General features: G+C 41.2%; 1 protein-coding gene across 1 annotated transcript in view; it reads right to left on the bottom strand.

Annotated features, from left to right (window-relative positions):
* LOC114647794 (spectrin beta chain, non-erythrocytic 4-like) overlaps positions 1-22,780 on the bottom strand; it is a 432,215-nt gene that overhangs the window by 345,857 nt on the left and 63,578 nt on the right. The window contains exon 2 of the mRNA XM_028796437.2: positions 12,496-12,644. The gene's annotated coding sequence lies outside the window, so the exon portion shown is untranslated. The remainder of the gene's footprint in view (positions 1-12,495; positions 12,645-22,780) is intronic.

The raw sequence follows: 22,780 nt of genomic DNA, 5'->3' as shown, positions 1-22,780 counted from the left end.
GTTTTAAATTTGAAAACTGGCAATGAATTAGCTTCCCGCTATCACGATTATAATACGCCAAATATACTTCATCAAATTAATTCTAAGAGCTATCCATCTTTGAAACTGTTTAATCCAGTTCAGGGTTGTGGGAGGCCGGAGCCTGTCAAAGCAATAATGAATGCAAAGAAGAAACCAAACCCGGAAAAGGTAACAGTCCATCATAGTGTAATCTCACGCCTACAGTAATCGTTCCGTATAGAGTGGCTAGTTAATCTAGGTCATATATTTGAGATTGGATTTGTTGTAAACAGCGGGAAAAAAAGAAAAACTCACAGAGACACAGGTAGAAAGTAACTGGGCTAGGATGTATTTCTGGTTTATTTGATTTTTTTTCAACTGCAGTAGCATTAGAGATTGTACAGCTGGTCTTCTCAGGCCTCAGGCCACGTCACTTCATTCGCCCCAAATCTAGACAGAACAGTGCACTGAACTCTGCTAATCAGCAAAAGAATATCAAAAATGTTCCCAAAAAGTTAAAACTAAATACGTTCAAGACTTATGTTACAGACAATTGACAATAATGTCATCCATAAAGCATATATGTGACCGTTTAGAAAACAGATCTCAGAAAATAAAAACATAAGACTTTTGATAACATGAGACCATCCAGCCCAGGAAATCAGGGATCCTCAGAGTACCCCTGCCAGGCCAGTCACTAATAATATGAAGCAGTCCAGAACAAAGTCACCAGTGACCTGGCCTGACAAAAAGAAACAAGAGTGAAGGGAAAGGGAGGCCCTGTTCCGAGCGACTACTCTAATCTTGCTTTACTGAACAGATAGTGGAAATCCGCTGCTGAAAATAAAAGGCAGTTGTAACGGAAGAAGCAGGTAACTGGCTCTATTATTATTTCACACTGTATAATTGTCATGGTATGTTATCTTTTAATCTCTTGCATGCTATTGTTTAGTACTTTCTATCACCGTCATTTTGTGAGCTGTCATAGTGGTAGCTCCTGCATTGCTAGAAGTGTGGCTTCTAGGGTTGTCAACGGGGGTAATCTGCACGACAAAATAAAGAGTAAGCTGGGGGTTTCTTTCATCATACATATAAAGGCTGGTGTCTTTCAACATCTGCAATAAGATGCTGCAGATGTTCTATCAAACAGTTGAGGCGAGCGCCCTCTTCTACGCGGTGATGTGCTGGGGAGGCAGCATAAAGAAGAAGGACGCCTCACGCCTGGACAAACTGGTGAGGACGGCAGACTCTACTGTAGGCATGGAGCTGGACAGTTTGACATCCGTGGCAGAGCGACGGGCGCTGAGCAGGCTCCTGTCAATCATGGAGAATCCATTGCATCCACTGAATAGTATCATCTCCAGACAGTGGAGCAGCTTCAGCGACAGACTGCTGTCACCGTCCTGCTCCACTGATAGACTGAGGAGATCGTTCCTCCCCCACACTATGCGACTCTTCAGTTCCACCCGGGGGGGGTGGGGTGTAAACAGTAACATTGTACAAAGTTATTGTCTGCTACCTGCCTCGCACCCTCCACCTTGCAGTTTTTAACTTGCACTGTGTTTTTATCACTCTTTAATTAATATTGTTTTTATCAGTATGCTGCTGCTGGAGTATGTGAATTTCCCCTTGGGGATTAATAAAGTATCTATCTATCTATCTATCTATCTATTTATCTATCTGTCTATTGTGGCATGCGGCTGGGGGTGGCACCCAGCCAGGACCCCCAGGAAGACCGGAGGAGGACTCACGCCTCCTCCAGACCACGAGGGGGCGACCACCCTGGTTCCTTTGGGGGCCATGGATACACAGCTGGGAAGCTCAACCCTGTAGGGGCCTTTGGTCACCACCAGGGGGCACACCCAAGCCTGGAGAACCCTGGACCCCAGCACTTCCGCCACACCAGGAAGTGCTGGGGGGAAGACGAGTGGGGACACCCAGAGTGCTTCCAGGTACGCAGCCAGCACTTCCGCCACACTGGGGAGTGTCAGCGGGATATTGCCGGGACACACCTGGAGCACATCCGGGTGCTTATAAAGGTGCTTATAAAAGTGGCCGCCTCTATCCGCAAGAGGACTGGAGTTGGGTGAAAGTGGACGAGAGTCGTGTTGGAGAGGGGTGGAGGCGGCCTGAAGGAAGCAGGCACTGAAAAAAGAGGCCTGGACTTTGGGGCATTGTTGCTGGAGGCACTGGGTTTGTGCGTACTGGACCTTGGACATGTAGTAGGACCCACTTCGGGGAGGAGTTGCCCTCGCGGGACGTGTCGCTCCGACCGACGTGTCTTCGCTGGTGGTGGGGCACTGTGGTACCCGGATGGGGGTGGTACCCAGCCGGGACGCCCAAGAAGACTGGAGGAGGGCTTGAGTCAGGTGGAAGAAGGACAAGGTTTCTGGAGGAGAGAAGGAGACAAGGCATTGTGTTGGCCTGGACTGAGGGGTATTGGGGTCTGTGAGTGATTGATTGTATTATGGAGCACCAAAATAATGTGTGTGGGGTAATACTAACGTGTCTGCCTGTCTGTGTCCAGGTCAAGTTCCACAATGAAGGGAGGCGACCCCTTTAAATAAGCACCTGGATGTGCTCCAGGTGTGTTCCCGGCAATCTCCCGCTGACACGCCCCAGTGTGGCAGAAATGCCGGCTGTCTCCCCGGAAGCACTCCAGGAGTCCCTGTTCCTCTTCCCCCCAGCACTTCCTGGTGTGGCGGAAGTGCTGAGGTCCATGGTCCTCCAGGTATTAGGGTCCCCCTGGCGGTGACCACGGGCCCCTACAGGGTCAAGCTTCCCAGCTCTGCACCCGCGGCCCCCAGGGCGGTCGCCCACTCGAGGTCTGGAGGAGGCACAAGCCCTCCTCCAGTCTTCTCGGGCGTCCCGACTGGGTACCACACTATCTATCTATCTATCTATCTATCTATCTATCTATCTATCTATCTATCTATCTATCTACAATCTGCGGATACAAACATCCCAAACAAATAATTAGAAGAAATATTTTGTTATAGTACTTCTCACAAGTTTTGTTTGGTTTGATTCTTTGCCTCTTGTTAGGATTTGGTTGTTAGTTTTATTTGTATTTATTTAGGTTTCATTGTTACATGATTCTTCCGGTTTCACTCAATAATGTTGTTTTGTAGAAAGTATTTGTTTTCGATTTGCCTATGGATGTACTGTAATACAACCAGAAATTCCTAGGAACTACTTTGTCTGAGAATAAAGTTCAAATTCAAGACGACCACTGCTGAAACTTTGTATGCTTGTATCTATTTTTGGTAAACAAGTCAGCTCTTTTGATGAACCCGGAAAATATTAAGGGACATTTTCTGGACTGCAAACTATTTAGTGGTCTTTCTTGAATGTGTCAAAGGTGAGGTATTTTAATCAAATAAAGGGCAACAAACTTATCCAATATGCATGGCTTGCACTGCTTGTACACTTGAAAATGAAGTTTACAACATGTAAATAAAATCAAACAATGACTTTGCACCAGCATCTGTTATTTTAGGCATTTATAATAATAATAAGCAAAAACAAGAGTGTAAAGGCATAATCAGGACCACCTCTTTGCAAAAATGTGCAAATACATTTATCATAATATAAAAAGACTGCTCTTTGAGCAAACAAAAGAATGCGTACTCGTACTGATTGTCCAAGTTACTTAGTTTCAAAAGTATTCACTCACAGATTTGTATCATAATAGGTTTATACAGGGGTCTGCATGCTGAGAATTACTCTCAAGTCTTTGTCAGCTAGAGTCAGTAGAAATGAAAACCAACAAACAGTTGGGCAGTGAACGGAGCATTCTGATATCTTTGCAGTGCCAAACTCCATTACCAATTGGGATAATTCACCCTCCTCAACTAGCAGCCCTCAGCACAACACGTTTGTCATTCACATATGTCTACGTGTCCTCATAAAAAGGTGATCTCTTCCTATTAGCCTTGGTGATGGAAATCTTTTGTCTTTGGGCTGAAGCCACTAACATGGTATCTCTTAGCTGAAGATATGACCTCTGGAATCTATGATGTAAATAATTTATTGAACTGCTTATATTAGAAGTTTGAAAGGAAAAACTTTCTAAGTGATTAAATCATCTACACTTACAAATGTCAGTACTTTTGTTCTTCTTCAGATAACTGTCACAGACCTTAAACTTCATTACATTTTTATTGAGGAGAATAAATGAAGTAGGAGTTCATAGAAATAAGGCATCTACCCATGCACAAGACCTGGATTGTGTAGGATGGACACATAGTCTTGTGGGCAAAAGAGGAAACAACCGCTATTATAAAAGAAAACCACCAAAGGTGTCAAAATTATCAACGGCCCTCTTGGCTCTTTCACATTTGTCAATTATTAGTTTTTCCAGACAATGAGAATGTTTTGGTTGTGCAAGATGGAGAAGAAACTACTACAAGATAACAGCAGAAGCCATTTTCATCACAGGACTTATAGCCTTTTATGCTTGTCCCATGAAGGGGCTTAAGACAGGAAAAAGTGAACCTGCTGGCCTTCAGAGAGTAAATTAGAATATCTTCAGGATTCACAAAGTGCTGTCAAACAGGTAATGAATTTTTTAGAGGCCTTTGACAGAACATCCACATTAAGGAATATAAATTGTGTGACACCTTTTAATTATCAGAGTTATAAATTATAAAGTTGAAAAAAATTATTGGCCACACTTTTTTCCAAAACCACAGTCGATTTTCTTTTTCCATATTCTCTTTGACGCCAATGATATTATTATTATTATTATTATTTGTTTATTTATTTCATTTTTATTATTATTATTTCTTCAGTTCCTGTCCTTCAGTCCTGTTAGTTTTAGATGAGAGGCCTGAGTCCTGGTGTTTCTGTGCCAGGATTTTACTTTCATGGAAGCTTACCAAATTAAGCATAGCTCCAAACTCCTTGGTGATTTTTTCTGTTCATCTTTAACCCTGGCTAAGTCAAAATAGATTATAACAAAATCTTCCCAAAAAGAATTTCACAAGGTATCGAGTTTGTTCAGCATTAACCTCTTTAAAGGCCCGTTCATACATAGCATGACCGCACTGGGTGTTAGGGAGCACGTGACATAAATTTTGTCAGCAGCAAATGGCACACAGACCCTGTGGTTCAGCTAAAACATAATTCCGGAACCTTGTGACTGCAAAGTTCAGTGTGCTTCTGTGCGGGTCAAAAACAAGCTCCTTTGAGGAAGAGTAGTGTAAATTGAACGCTTGCCCCACCTACACAATCCAACATTACAAGCACACAGAAAGAGCCAAATGTGCACAGATTTACTGTCATGAATTGCTCAGACCCTGGGCAAAGATGAAAATTGGTGCAGGCAGAAATGGGAATATCTTTGAGATCGATATGTAAGGGCATTCTGTGACCGTGCAGAATGCTTGTACTATGAAAAGACCAAAGTGCACATCCTCTGTGTACAACTGCATCTGCAGCAGTCTGAGCCCGACTATAAACGGGCCTGAAGTCTTCACAGACAACAGCAATAGAAGGACTGCTGACAACTGCTTCAGAGGAGGTCATGGTAGTGTGTGTCTTCTGCATAGGACTGAAATTTCAGCATGAGACCATCTAATAGAGGACACAGCTGATGACCCCAATGAAATATGGATAATAATAAATTTCAGTAGGAAAAGGATTTAGAAATTGGGAAGGATGCAAGCAGTGCCCAAAAGCTCTTCTAACATACCCGTCTGACATCTAAGTTAAGTGCCATCAACTACTAATTACATCCACTTTATCTTGATAGACATTTTCTCAGTGTACATAACAAAATAAAACCACATTTTTAAACCTATCTATCTATTCTGAACTGGGGTTAGGTAAGTTGGGGGGATGATGCTAATTGAGGAATATCCTTGAATAATTTCAGGAACATACTGAAACAATGAATTCAGCTAAATAATATGTTTTTGTATAAATTTACAGATGTAGAAGGGAAATGGGGAGGAAGTGCTAAAATACCTGATTACAGACAGTTCAGTGTATTGAATTTATGACATTTTATTAAGACGTACACAATAAGGAGTATAAAGGGGAAAACAGGGTCTCCATAGGACCCTACAAAACAAAGGGATATTACTATTCAGTCCCCAATAAGTTAAAAGTAATGTTAACGATGTGAAACTCCACAAATTCCAATCTTGCCCTTTTTATTAACAGATAAAATTGTTCCGTGGTCATAGAATAGTTGACTTATCTGATAAGGGTAATAGTGAGGGATGCAAGTCAGTGTCTCAGCTACAAACATCATCCATTGGCAGCATGTATGTAAATATGTGTGTTTATATTCCATGAATGAGTTTCAGCCTGATAAAATTTTATAATCTTCTTTACTTTGAAAAGGAAAATGTTATAGTGGCACCTAGTACTGGTGGTATATAAAAGTAAAACTGACTGGACTGCAATTAAACACAGTACATTCAGCACTAAAATCAAATTTATTTTCTATACACTTTTGGTCACTCAAATAATTTATACACACTCTAGCAAGATTTGTACAATTTTTGCACATACAAAGGAAGGAAGTGGTAAATTAAATAATGGAAATCAAAATAATTTGTGAGTGTGACTAAAAATAACCAGGAAAAAAATGATGCAACATTTCATACAATAGTGCAAAAACCTAAGGGTGGGTTGTTTTTCAGCTTTGACTGCTTGCCTATGAAGGATCAGTGGAGGGCTGGTCAGTGGTTTAAATGATGTTATGAGATGTGTAAGTGTCTTAGGAATTGTTGTGAAATGGAAAAGGACGAGGAGTTGATAAACTAAGACGTAATCATACTCAGGACAGGTAGAGAATTAAAGCTGGGAGATTGTTAGTGAAAGTCAAATAAAAACATGAAGAGAAAACAAGAACTGAACGACGACAAGTCAAAAATAAAGTCAAAACCAAATGCGAAACGTGACACTAGGAAATAAAGCAATACGTTGTACAGGCAGTCCCCGGGTTACGTACAAGATAGGGACTGTAGGTTTGTACTTAAGTTGAAGTTGTATGTAAGTCGGAACAGGTACATTATTTTAATAAATGCTATTGTTGACCGACTGTAACCAAGTGCTCTGCCAATGAATGATGGAGTTTCACCTCTCTCTGACCTTTTTATTATTTCTACTTTATTTTCAATGGTAATGGTTTTTCTCTTCTTTACTGTATCACCAGCATTTGCATCAGATTTGTGTTTCAGAGACATTCTTGAAGGGTGAAGACAAAAGGTTAAGATCCTCACAGGTGGCGCAGTGGTAGTGCTGCTGCTTTGCAGTAAGGAGACTGTGGAAGATTGTGGGTTCGCTTCCCGGTTCCTCCCTGTGTGGATAGCGCTTTGAGTACTGAGAAAAGCGCTATATAAATGTAATGAATTATTATTATTATTAAGATGAGCTCTTCTGCACAGCTATCACAGCAGTCAGGCATCCCTCGTCAGCACGTCTGGTGTACTGACAAGAGACAACTTCCTGCTATGTGCGTAACAGTACAAGCAGGCTTGCTATTGAGAATGAATGGGAGTAGCGAGGGATGGTTTACCACCCACCCACCACACAGTCACCTCCACCACAGTATACAGCCTGCAGCGTGCATCTGCCCACCGAGAACGAACACGGTGCAGCCAAAGGCGTGTAGTGAATCGCCCACCACTGCCCCCATTCAACAGGCAGCCACCCGAAGCACACTACAATGCTACCCCCCGCCGCCCGTTCACCCTCAATGGCCTCCGTTCAGCCACAACCAGGTCACCGCTTGCAGCATTACCAGCCGCCCACCGAAAACGATTCGGGGGGAGCCGTGTGTAGTGGGCGGGCAGTGAAACGCCCTACACCGCTCCATCCAGCCTGCATCCAGTCAGGAGTAGTAGCTGCGGCGGCCCCATTAAGCCTCCATCCTGCACACGAGTGATAGCTGTGGCTCCAGTGACTATGGACCATGGGTCACCGCTCGCTTGCCTCCGGGAGCCGCCCAAGGGACACTACACTGTGCGAGCAGCGAAATCGTACCCCTCCAGCCACTACTTGCAGCGTCCTCTGGCCAAAGATGACGGAGCGGCAGTTAATGAGGCGCATGCTTCACAGCTGCGGCCTTGTTCGTAAGTCGTAGGTCGGATGTCCGTAACCTGGGGACTACCTGTATATCCACTGAGTAATAATGTAAACTGAACACGCCACCCTATCACTCCTTCAATATTATCAATGCAATGACTGTGGCATCTAAATGTCTCAAACATGGTATAAAATTAAAAATAAAGTCTTGAAACATTACCATGATAATAATCATAAAGAAACACACAAAATTACCAACAATGTATGTATAGACTGCATTTCTTATCGCAGTATGGGACGTTTCTGTGGTATATTCACATGGATGTGAAGACGGCATGTAGTTTATGGCTTTGACTATGACATCTCCTTTACACAGAGATAAATGAACACAGTATCGGTCACTAGAACTACTACAGTATGTAAAGTACAATGTTTAATGTTCAAATAAAGTTAAACTAAACTCCCCGGATTAGGGTCATGCAAACACTTAACAGTCAAAAGTCATTGTAAAAACAATTAAAAAACTCACTCCAGAAATCATTTTTTCTGCTATACATAATTAAATATCTCATTGGTATCAGGAACAAAGAATAAGTTTATTGGTTTTACCTTTATCATCATAAGGCTGATTTTGGGCTGCACTGTGTGTACCTATCCTCGTGCTTTCATCAAACAGTCTTATTTAATACCAGTAACGGCGGACTACACAATAACATGCAGGGAATACACCTGACTTATAGTTTTCATCCTCTTTCTTTGTACATTTAGCATTTGTTTGCTCAGAGGTTGATGTGCTTCCTGCTTCCTGAGCAGTTCTTGTTTTCTCCACATTAGCAGCCCGCTTCTTCTCTTCCCCCATCGGCAACTTTCCACATTAAAAATGATTAAGTCAGTTTTTGTGTTGCAATTACTTAGTACATTTTTCTTAATTTTTAACTTAAGCTGTCACTTAAGTGTTCAATCTGCCTCAAGAATGATTTAAGATATGAAAAGGTAGAGGAAGTAACAGCGAAGGTGGTATGGATGAAAATGGTGCCCATACGCATGTGCCACACGACCACCCTGCTGGCCACTGCCAAGAGTTGATTCTACAATAAAATAAAATAAAAAAAAGAGGAATAAAAATCATCACCCTGAAAGCAGACAGTAGAGGTCATACAAAAGCAGCCAGATACGACCTCCGGAGGTCCATCAAGAAGGCCAAACGGGACTACAGGGACAAAGTGGAGTCAAGCTACCACAGCTCTGACACCAAGCGCCTGTGGAATGGACTGTGCTGCATCACTGACTATAAAAAGAAAAACACAGTCAGTGTTCAGCCCACTGCATGTCTTGCAGACGAGCTCAACACTTTCTATGCTCGTTTTGATGCAGCCAACAAAGAACAGGTGCTATATCCTCAAGGGGGCAGTGAGTCTGTCACTCTGATTCTTGAAACATCTGATGTGAGAAGGTCCTTCAAAAAGGTCAATCCTCGCAAAGCTCCGGGACCAGATGGCATCCCAGGCCGTGCCCTCAGGGCGTGTGCTGACCAGCTAGCAGGTGTGTTCACCAACATTTTCAATCTCTCCCTGAGGCAGTCAGTGGTCCCCACTTCCTTCAAGGCATCCACCATCATTCCTGTCCCAAAGAAACCGGTGGTCTCCTGTCTGAATGACTATCGCCCGGTTGCACTGACATCGGTCATTATGAAGTGTTTCGAGCAACTAGTCAAAGGTTACATCTGCTCCTCCCTCCCTGACACACTGGATCCTCTCCAATTTGCTTACAGAGCAAACAGATCGACAGAAGATGACGTTGCGCTAACAATAAACACTGCCCTCACCCACCTGGAAAGAGGAAATACATATGTAAGAATGCTGTTCATAGATTACAGCTCGGCATTCAACACCATCATCCCCTCAAAACTCGTCTTGAAGCTTGACGACCTTGGGTTGGGGACGACCATCTGCAGATGGATTTTCTCTTTCCTCACAAACAGGCCCCAGGTGGTGAGAGTCGGCAAACACACATCCTCATCACTCATTTTAAACACGGGAGCGCCGCAGGGCTGTGTGCTTAGCCCCCTCTTGTATTCCTTGTTCACCCATGACTGTGTTGCAAAACACGGCACAAACACCATCATCAAGTTTGCAGACGACACAACCATCATAGACCTTATCACTGACAATGATGAGACGGCCTACAGAGAGGAGGTGCTGGCATTGAGTAATTGGTGCCTAGATAATAACTTGTCTCTTAACGTCAGCAAAACCAAGGAGATGATTGTGGACTATCGAAAACAACAAGGCAGAGAACACCAGGCCATCTACATCAGCGGCATAGAAGTTGAAAGGGTTAACAGCTTCAAGTTCCTCGGAGTAAACATCACCAAAGATCTCTCGTGGACCCTTCACATAGACACTGTGGTCAAGAAAGTTCACCAGCGGCTCTACTTCCTGAGGAGGCTGAGGAAGTTTGGCATGAATGCCAACATCACCTCAAACTTTTACAGGAGTGTGGTCGAGAGTCTGCTGACGGGCTGCATTACCGTCTGGTATGGGAGCTGCTCTGCCAGCAGCCGGAAATCACTACAGAGAGTGGTGAAGGCAGCAGAGCACATCACGGGCAAGAGTCTTCCTGCCATTGAAGACATTTACCTCCATCGGTGCTTGCGTAAGACAAGCAGCATCATAAAGGACCACAGCCATCCAGCACGCCAGCTGTTCTCCTTGTTACCGTCTGGCAGACGATACAGGAGTCTGGCTGCTCAGACTACAAGACTTAAGAACAGCTTTTACCACCAGGCCATTCGACTCCTCAACAGCAACACCTGAACACTTACATTACATCTACATTGCACTACTCACACACAAACTGTACCTGCACACACTCAGAATACTGACTGGAACATGCATCTGCACTTTATGGAATATGCATCTGTACTTATAAAACATTATCTGTGTAATAACTGTCATTTGTACTTGCTGCTCATTCAACTCATATTGCTCTATAACTTCTTTTAAAACATACACATTTTATTTTATATGGCTTGTCTATTTTTAACTTGTAATCTTTTTTTAAGCTTTATTGGATCTAGGCTGAGTGACTTGTTTTTCTCGTTATACACATTTCATTGTATGTTGACCCTGTGTTAACCTATATATGACAAATAAACCTAAACCTAAACCTAACCTAAACCTAGTATATGTGTACCAAATATAAGGTCAATAGGTGAAACGGTTTGCGACCTACAGGTGATTTAAAATCCTGGACAGACAAACAGACAGCCACGGTAGAATATTATATATACACCAGTAACAGCACACTGCACGTTACACTTGACTTGAGTATTCCTAGTTTTCATCTTCTTTCTTTCTCTGTATGTTTACCATTCGTTTGCTCAGAGTTTGATGCGCTTGCTGCTTCCTGAGCAGCTCTTCTTTTTTCCACCCTAGTGGCCCACTGCTTCTCTTCTTCCGTTGGCATCTTTCCACGTTAAAACCGATTAAGTCAGTGTTTGTGTTGTAATTACTTAGTACATTTTTCTTAATTTTTCACTTAAGCTGGCACTTAAGTCTTCAATCTGTCTCAAGAATGACTTAAGGTATGAAGAGGTAGGGGAAGTGACCGCGAAGGTGGTAGAAAATGAGTACGCATGCGCTGCACAGCCGCCCTGGTGCATGCTGCCGAGAGCTGATTCTACAATAAAATAAGAATAAAAATAAAATGAGTAATAAAAATCATCGCCCTGAAAGCGGATAGTAGACGTCACGTAGTATATGTGTAAAACTTTTCAGGTCAATAGGTGAAATGGTTTGTGAGCTACAGGTGATTTAAAATCCTGGACAGACAAACGAACAGCCACGGTAGCATATTATATAAGAAGATATCATTTGCAGAATGAGCCCCTGACTGTGTAAAATACTCAAAATACTCTACAGATATCTGGTCTTAAAGATGTATTTCTTTCACAAACCAAGCACTTTTCATTGTGTTTATATATATCCATCCATCCATCCATTTTCCAACCCGCTGAATCCGAACACAGGGTCACGGGGGTCTGCTGGAGCCAATCCCAGCTAACACCGGGCACTAGGCAGGAACCAATTCCAGGCAGGGTGCGAACCCACCGCAGGTTTATATATATATATATATATATATATATATACAGTATATATATATATATATATATATATATATATATATATATATATATATATATATATATATATATATATATATATATATATATATATATATACACATACATTATATAACTAGAAACCCAAGATAACTGTAAGGAATTGTCTCACGTTCATGAATAGACCCGTACAAATGGTACCCACACACCTAACAACAGATATCCCTTTGGATATGTGGTTTTATCACAAGTATTCTGGCCTTAAAAGAAAAAGAAAGGTATGCCCTTATTATAGACTATAGCAAGAGGATTAGATGTGGAATTTTCCTTACCCTGTCTGTATCTTGTAGAACTGTTTACAGCAAATCCAATTGATTTGGTGAGCAGACTGCGTTGAGGTATAAACGTCTTCATTTGCCTCTTTAGTTTACAGACATCTCTGCCTGTAGCACTTAAACTCAGAAAGTGTCACTATGTAATCCTGTAAGAAAAAATAAAGCAACTATTAATATTCACCAATCAATATCAATGGAATCAGAAAGTTTGCTCTAATTTTTTTTTTTACATAGAATACTTCCTCTCCATTTTTACATATAATCTTAATGCCACATTAAAGAAAAAGATATGGATTATTTCTGAGGCAGTTGAAAGCTTTGCTTAATTTATCCAGCAGTTTACACAGCAGGAGGGTCAGTGCGTTAAATAGTGCCACCTGAGGCAAGGCATATTTTTGCTGCTTACTGCTCCCCAACATTTATACAATTATCCACATAAATACATATTGTGATACAGGCTGCATTATACAATACTAAAATACAGTGCATTATCAGAATAAATGACAAAATAATAAATACGTACTATTCATAATACATATTATTTTTGAAAACATGAAAAAAATTAGCTTAAAACAGTAAAACACACAAAACAGATATTAAAAACAATAAAAATATATAAACTCTTCATCGCTTTTGCTTGACCACAATATAATTTCTTTACTGAGTTGTGTGGTTGAAAGCAAAACGAAACATGGCTGTTTTTGCTCCTCCTGCCGGGTTTTTTGAACACATTGGCAGTTTCAAATTGTAAGCTAAAAATGCACCTGCTTTTTATAACTAAACATGTGTGGTGCAAACGTAAGAGACATTTAAGACACTGAAAATGTGACTGACTCTATAATAACATTCCACAAATTATCAAAATTTTACCAAATGACATAATCAATATATACACAATATCCTACGTGAAAAATTAGAAAAATTAACACCAGTATCATCAAGTCAAGTCAAGTGGCTTTTTTTGTCATTGCATCTCTACACAATATTGCAGCATAAAGTCGCTCACCTATCCTACCTTGGCTTCTCAGTGCTTTCCATCTTAATACTGCCTCTGCAGCTATTAAACAAAATGCAAATGACATACAAATATTCTGTAATATAAGGACACTCAAACAAAGGAGAGTAATTGAAATCTGACTTTCTTAAACCGTTGCTCCCTCAAAAGAAGTGTGGCTCTCCATCAGCCCATAGACACCTTTTGATAAGTGGTCCGTGGCACTGTACAGATTTTAAATGAATAATTGTGCCCAAGAACATGTAGCCTCAGAATCAGGTTCGGGTGTGTGTGAGTACTCTGCTCCAGGGATGGTTGGGGTGCCTGGCTGGTCACAAAAATGTGCAAATGCCTGGGTCAGTTGGATGCCTCATTCAAGCTTTCGAGGGAGTGGCATATCACACCTGCACCCAATCAGGTCAGATGATAAAAGGAGCCTGCACGGCAGAGGGGAACGGAAGCAGAGACGGACGATAAAAATGGATGGTTGACAGAGATGAAGGCAGGATCGTGAGACACCAGGGTGAGGAAGAGAGGAAGCAGGCATCCAGGAGGACAGCTCCTTGGAGAAGCATAAGGCCGATACTCATGGGCTGAAGAGGGACACTTGGCTCAGAAGAAACATCAGTTTTTCAGAAAAGAAACACCTTGAACTAAGATTTTAGAACTAATTAACTTGGTTTTAACGTCGGGCGGCACGGTGGCGCAGTGGGTAGCGCTGCTGCCTCGCAGTTGGGAGATCTGGGGACCTGGGTTCGCTTCCCGGGTCCTCCCTGTGTGGAGTTTGCATGTTCTCCCCGTGTCTGCGTGGGTTTCCTCCCACAGTCCAAAGACATGCAGGTTAGGTGGATAGGTGATTCTAAATTGGCCCTAGTGTGTGCACTTGGTGTATGGGTGTGTCCTGCGGTGGGTTGGCACCCTGCCCAAGATTGGTTCCTGCCTTGTGCCCTGTGTTGGCTGGGATTGGCTCCAGCAGAACCCCGTGACCCTGTGTTCGGATTCAGCGGGTTGGAAAATGGATGGATGGATGGTTTTAACGTCCACAATTTTCACTTATTGGTATGGATTATTTATTTAAAGACGATTAGAAGCACTGCACTATGCAACACTGTTTGTTTGACTGACTTTGTTTTTAATAAAAGCACTAAGTCATTTTGCACCTACACCTTGGCTAGATGTATATGTCGTCATTTGCCCGGCTAATTTTGGTTATAACTATCAATGGTAGAAGGTTCAAGAGGCTCCCAAATGAGCTAACCTGCACCATCACACACCTGGCCAGGGCACTGACTTTAAACTTAGGTAGGGTAATTTATACGCACACACGTCCAAAAAGCTGTGCAGGCTTGAAACAGTACTTGGACGCAAACAGATGAGCCTGTAGGTAATCAGTACATTGTAAATTAAATATTAAAGTTTCAACCGATGAAACCGTTATTATTGGCAGGGACACACAAATGCACAGTGGCAAGAGCTGCCCTGAATTTCTTTAGAGAAAAGCCATTCACTCAACAATCCCAACTGTAAGGTGCTGTGAGGCACTTGGCATCACACTGTGTATTTTTTTCTGTAAAAACTGGCTCTTAAAATGTAATTAGGTGGTCAAAGCAATCCCTCAAAGGCTAAGAAGGAGCATAAAGAGCTACCTCAATGAGAAAATAAAAATCTTAGATCTTTTGGCAAGTCTTTATTCCCTGAACAATCAAAAGAAATTAATGCAATTGTATCTCTCAAATGTTATAAGTCGCCTTTGATAAATGCATCAGCCAAATAATAAGTAACATTAATAATCATAATAATAATAATGTATAATAAAGTTGAAACAACTCAAAATCCAGGGGATTTCAAACATTTCATCAGATGGAGTGGTTGTTAAAAGTCAAGTCAAGTCAAGTTGGGAAGCATGCACTGGTACAGTGCATTGCCACACCCACTACACGACGAAACAACTCGGGATCCTGGTTGGCAACCCTCCAGGCAGACACGCGGTCCAGTCCCACCCTCCGGAAATGACCCTCTATCTGCCGCAGCCGGATGTTATGTGGGCGACCCCTTGGCCTGGTGAAGCCACTCGGGTCCCCAACAATGAGGATCTTACGAGCCGGATCACCCTTGGGGAAATGCGCCACATGGCCGTAGCGCTGTAACTGACACTCCCTCACAATGCAGGTAATGTGCCTCATTCGAGACTCCATGAGCAACCACTCATTCAACACAAAGTCAAACCAACGGTAACCAAGGACTTTCCGGAGAGACACAGTACCAAAGGAGTCCAGTCTTCATCTCAGGTCATTGGATAGCATCCATGTCTCGCAACCATATAGCAAGACAGGAAGCACCAGGACTCTAAAGACTTGGACCTTCGTCCTTTTGCATAGATATCGGGAGCGCCACCTACCCCTTTCCAGCAACCTCATAAATCCCTATGCTCTCCCAATCCGTCTATTGATTTCATAGGAAGAGTCACCAGACCACATGAATGTCACTGCCAAGGTAAGTAAACCTCTCAACAAGGTTGGCACTCTCTCTGCAGACAGACACACTGCTGATGGCTGTGCCCAAGAGTTATTAAAGGCCTGGATCTCGGTTTTTATCCAGGACACTCACAAGCCCAGACACTCAGACTCCTCGCTCAGTCTCTCCAGCGCCCCAATCAGATCCTCCATGGACTCCGTGAAGATCACAGCATCATCAGCAAACTCAAGATCCGTGAATCTTTCTTCACCAACTGATGCCCCACACCTGCTGGACCCCACGACCTTGCCCAACACCCAGTCCATACAAGCATTAAACAGAGTAGGAGCACAACACACCCCTGACGAACCCCAGAATCAACTGAGAAAAACGCAGAGGTCCTGCACAGTACTCACAGTACCAGTGTACAGGCTGGCCGTGATATCCAGCAACCTTGAAGGGATCCCACGAACCCTCAGGATGTCCACAGGGCAGCTCAATCAACTGAGTCTAACGCTTTACGAAAATCGACAAAGGCTGCAAAGAAGCTCTGCCGATATTAGCATTTGCACTCCATAAGAACTCTCAGTGCCAGGATGTGGTCAATGGTAGACTTCTTAGGCGTAAAACCAGACTGTTCCGGTCGCTGGTAGGTCAGCAAGTGATCACAGATCCTATTGAGGACGACCCTAGCAAGGACCTTACCCAGCACTGTGAGCAGTGTTATCCCCCTGTAGTTGCCACAATCTAGGAGATGTCCAGATAGGGACAAGTCCCATTTTTCCAAATGGAAGCAAAGATTGCTTGCAATGCCAGGAGGACAGCCTTACCACCAGCCTAGAAAAGTTCACCCCGGATTCCACAGACCCTGCAGCCTTTCCACCCCTCAGCTCGTTGACCCCCTGTGCAATCTCAGTGAGTTTGGGTGGTTCACAGCTAATTGGAGGATCAGCCTCAAGAACTGTGGACCCAGAGATATCCAACATCCTAGCCGGAGGATCAGCTTTGAACAACTGCTCAAAGTAGCAGCCCAGCAGGTCACAAGTGCAGTGTCATCCGTAAGGACCGTTCCATCGGCCACCCTGACTGGGACTTTCCTGTGGAACAGATTCTTATGTGCGTAATGCTTCGATTCCTCTGTAAGCAGGATGTGGGTCGCTTGACCACATATGGTGTGTTATAAGGGGGTATAAAAATGCGCCAAACAAAAACGGTGATATCACACCAAAAATACCATATTGTTTAGGTATGGTCCTGCCTAGGCTGAATATTGCATTCGATGCCATGCTGCTATGGTTTGATGGGGGACCCAAATGAAAATGTGCATTGTTGAAAAATGGTTATGTCAATTATGTCTATGTCATGAAATTTTATATTTACATTTTTGTTCATACAATTGTTTAAAGAACTTCACCTGGGATTCATAATGGGAGGGCCAACATGAAACACGACAAAAACCACACATTACTTCAAAACAGTGGTGTGGATTGTAGTGGAGCTACATAATAATAGGTATTTTTTTGTGTCTGCTGAGTTGCATTTTGCTTTCGTCATCCCGTTTACTATCATGTATGTCTGTGTAAGTAAATGTTGTCCTCGTAAGTCAAACGGGGAAAGACGATGAAGGGAGACGGCAACCCCGAGACGTGAATTTACTGTTTACTCAACCAATTATATCCGGGACATTCACTTTTTATACGAGAGGAGCGGAAAAGAAGAGAGAGGCGAGGAGAGAGAGAGAAAGGTGAGGATAGAGAAAGGAGATCAAGAGAAGAAAGGAGCCGCTTTGCGCATTCATTTTCCAACTCATCACTTCCGTGTATTGTGCAATTCCACTGCTTGCTTTTTCAGTATCTGGATCATCATCACGACAACCAGTGCAGAGAAACCCCGGGGTTTGGATTCCTATCAGCCATTGCCAAGGACTTACATGGTGAGGTTGTTTTGTATTTTCAGGAAGAAGCAAAATATCACTTCATCAGCCAATATTCAATTATCGCCGGACTTTATTAGCTTTGGAATCATTTATCACATACATTTCAACTGCCGTTTATCATTAATCTGTGTTTGTGTTCCGTGCTTATTCATTTATTGTTTAGGGGCAAAGGAAGGTTTTTGTAAATATTATTATTGTATATTTGTGTGTCCATATTATATATATATATATATATATATATATATATATAATCATTATATTATTATATATATTATTATATTATATTACTAGCAAAATACCCGCGCTTCGCAGCGGAGAAGTAGTGTGTTAAAGAGGTTATGTAAACATATATATACATAAACATACTGTATATACATAAATATATACATATACACATCCACATATATATACATATATCAACATATATATACACATACATATATATATATATATATATATATATATATATATATATATATATATATATATATATATATATATATACACACACACACACATGCAGACACATATACATATATATACATATACATATTTGTATATCTACATATATATACACATATATACATATATATACATATACATATTTGTATATCTACATATATATAAACATATATACATATATATACATATTTGTATATCTACATACATACACATCTATCTATCTATATATATATATACACACATATATATATACACATACATATATATATATATATATATATATATATATATATATATATATATATATATATATAGCAAAATACCCGCGCTTCACAGCGGAGAAGTAGTGTGTTAAAGAGGTTATGAAAAAGTAAAGGAAACATTTTAAAAATAACGTAACATCATTGTCAATGTAATTGTGTTGTCATTGTTATGAGTGTTGCTGTCATATATATATACATATACACATATACACACACATATACACACATATACAGATATATTATATATACATATACACATATATTTTTTATATATATATTTTTTATATATATATATATATATACACATACATACATACATATACACACATAGATGCACTTACAATAACATAGAAATCAATATAAACAACATTAACATCATCAGCATATGAGAATAGGAAGTAATATATAAGAAGCACATTTCATATAAATATAAATTATTAAACAGTAAAATCTTCTTCTATAATTTGCTACCGTGGCTTTTCGTTGGTCTGTCCAGGATTTTAAATCACATGTAGCTTGCAAACCGTTTCACGTATTGACTTGAAATGTGGTACACATATAATACGTCACGTCTGCTATCCGCTTTATGGGTGATGAATGTATTACTCTTTTTATGTTTATTTTATTTTAGAATCAACTCCTATCTGCGCACACCAGGGCGGCCGTGGGCAGATGTGTATGGTGTATTCACTCCATGTTATCGTGCATTGCGCTGTCACTGGTATTTTGATAAAAGAATTTGAACAATATATAAGAAGCGTATAAATTATTAAACAGTAAAACATTAACATTTAAGAAGTAAAGTTACATTGAGTAGTACTGCAGTGCCTTCGGGTATACCTCATTTTTTCTTTGCCCATTACATGCTTAAATGTATACATTTTTTGGTGTACCTACCCGAGAACAGGCGACATATAACCGACCGTGGGAGAAGCATGTATTTTAAACACGCGTTAAGTTAATCTGCTGGTCTCCCTCGTGGAATAACTGGTAATGTTTGACTAAAATGTACAGCGAGTAAAACGACATTACCTCCTTTTTTTTTTTTTACGATCTCTGAGATCTTGCTTTTTTCGGTTCAAGGCTTCATAAGCTCTTTTATGTTCAATGTTGTACTTAATAAGTACTAATTATCCAAAACCATCATCTTTGAATGTTGCAAGACTTTCGCCTTGTATGTAGATCGGGGTAATTACATTCATTGCATTCCTAGTCTGAATCACAATCTGATTGTATGGGTGGTTACCTGGCACTGTAGGGTTGACACCCGTCCTTTAAAATACGGAATCGTGCCGCATTTGAGAATGAAATTGCGCGTCCCGTTTTGAATCAATACGGGACGGGATTTGTCCCGTATTTTTTTTATCATTTTTTTTAAAGCAGCGTCTCATGCAAATCATCCCACACGCATTTTATGAAGATGTCTCCTTTCCTACTTTTGATTGGGTAATACTTCATGTCATCGTTAGTTTGATTGGTCTTTTTAACTGTCCAGTGAGGAGGGCGTGTCTTTTAAGTAGAGTCTGCAAACTGTTGGCACTGAGATGTGGCGTCAGCGCCAGAGTTGAAGCCCCTAACGTTGCGGTCAGCAAGTCGGCTAACATCCGCCATGTGCCGTCTTTCAGTTGCGAGAAGCAGATCATAGAATGGTTGAAACTGTTGCCCCTAACGTTGCGCCACGGCGTGTGCTTCGTTTATACCTCGTGTCTTCTCATTAAACTTTTATCTCGCGAATATGTTATTGCAATCCGCAGCGGGAGCGTTTCTATAAACTTCATTTAAACTTACGTTTTACACCGTGCTTTGTTTCCCTTATGAACATGCTTGTATGCTTAACTCGCTCCGTTCTCAATTGTTTAATTAATTTTTTGCTCTTCGCTGTTTGTGGCTGTTCCTCCATTTCCCCTTACTTCGTTCTTTTATCTCGCGAATATGTTATTGCAATCCTTAACGGGAGCGTTTCAATAAACTGATTGAAAATAGTTTTGCATTTACCTTTTTAGTAAAAGGCGAGCTTTTAAGCCTGAGAAATCACCCCGTAAATGCACACGTTTAATTGGACATGTGTTAATATGTATGGTTACACAGTATTAAAAGACAGTGAACAACGTCAGTTACCTTTCTTCCCGCGTTTGATAAAAGGTGAGCAAACTTCATTTAAACTTACGTTTTACACCGTGCTTTGTTTCCCTTATGAACATGCTTGTATGCTTAACTCGCTCCCTTCTCAATTGTTTAATTAATTTTTTGCTCTTCGCTGTTTGCGGCTGTTCCTCCATTTCCCCCTACTTCGTTCTTTTATCTCGCGAATATGTTATTGCAATCCTTAACGGGAGCGTTTCAATAAACTGATTGAAAATAGTTTTGCATTTACCTTTTTAGTAAAAGGCGAGCTTTTAAGCCTGAGAAATCACCCCGTAAATGCACACGTTTAATTGGACATGTGTTAATATGTATGGTTACACAGTATTAAAAGACAGTGAACAACGTCAGTTACCTTTCTTCCCGCGTTTGATAAAAGGTGAGCTTTTAAGCCTCAGAAATCACCCCGTAAATGCACACGTTTAATTGCACATGTGTTAATATGTATGCTCACACAGTATTAAAAGACAGTCAAAAATTAATGTCATTTACCTTCGTTCCCACGTGTGACTCGTGCTGTAAATGTCTTCCTTGTTTTTAGTTCACGTGATTACGTAGGAGGCGTGATGACGCGATACGTGACTCCGCCTCCTCCATTACAGTGTATGGACAAAAAATATGTTCCAGTTATGACCATTACGCTTTGAATTTCGAAATGAAACCTGCCTAACTTTTGTAAGTAAGCTGTAAGGAATGAGCCTGCCAAATTTCAGCCTTCCACCTACACGGGAAGTTGGAGAATTAGTGATGAGTGAGTCAGTCAGTGAGTGAGTGAGTCAGTCAGTCAGTCAGTGAGGGTTTTGCCTTTTATTATTATAGATTATATTATATTATATATATATAAAATATATATATATATAATCATCCACTGGTGTCTTTGGGATAGTGGTGAACTGTGTGCACATATATAGTATTGTGTATTTGTCGGCTCTCGTGTGTTTATACAGATTTATCCACTGTCAATACAGTATATTTGCACTTGATTTTACATTTCTGACTTGTAGTGCCTGTTATTTCGTTGTTTGGGGGAAAAATAACTATTTGTAAGGAGTACAGCTTGTTATTAGCTTGAGAATCCTCAGGTTAGCCAAGGCAATAGTCTTGGTAGCGTAGTTGCCGGTCTGGGTAAAGGGGTTGGCCATTACAGGATGTCCATGAAAGTTTGCATGTTGCACAGTTTTACTTGATTTACCCCTTGAATACACAGTTTAAACTTACAAATCAAACAATTCTGACGTGACTAAAGTGCACATTGCAGACTTTAATTTAAGGGTATTTCCACACATTTCGGCCACACCATGAGGCCACACCAGCTAGAAATGACAACACTCGTTCTAGTTGGTTCCCCCATTTCATGGCACCATAATGTTTGGGACAACTGCCATTACAGGTGTTTGTGATTCCTCAAGTGTGATTCATTAAGATAGGTTGGCTTGTTTCTACCCTTTGGAGTCTGTAGTTGCTACTGTTCAACATGAGGACAAGTGCTGTTCCGATAAAAGTCAAAAAAGCCATTATGTGGCTGACAAAGAAGAAGAAAACAATTTGAGACATTGGTAAACCCTTAGGATTACCTAAATCAACTGTCTAGAATATCATTAAAAAGAAAGAACACGCTGGTGAGCTCAATAATCACAAAGGGACTGGTAGGCCAAGGAAGACTTCCACAGCTGATGACAGAAGAATCCTCACTATGGCCTCACTATCCTCACTATTAAAGAAAAAGCCCCAAATGCCTGTGCAACAGATCAGACACAGTCTTCAGGAGGCAGATGTGGATGTGTCAGAGATGACTATCAGCAGAAAAAAGAAGATGTAAACCACTATTTAGACACAAAAGCAAGATGGCCAGATTACAGATTGAGAAAAGGAACTTCAAAGAGTATGCAGATTTCTGGAAAAAGGCCTTGTGGGCAAGCAAGACAAAGATGAACCTGCATAAGAGCGATGGCAAGAGCGAAGTGTGAAAATGAAAAAGAACTGCCCAAGATCCAAAGCAGACCACCTCATCTATTAAACACGGTGGTGGGA

Source organism: Erpetoichthys calabaricus, chromosome 1, assembly GCF_900747795.2.
Source record: "Erpetoichthys calabaricus chromosome 1, fErpCal1.3, whole genome shotgun sequence".
Taxonomy (NCBI): domain Eukaryota; kingdom Metazoa; phylum Chordata; class Cladistia; order Polypteriformes; family Polypteridae; genus Erpetoichthys; species Erpetoichthys calabaricus.
Note: the sequence above shows the minus strand (reverse complement) of the source record. Positions and strands in the feature narration are given on the sequence as shown.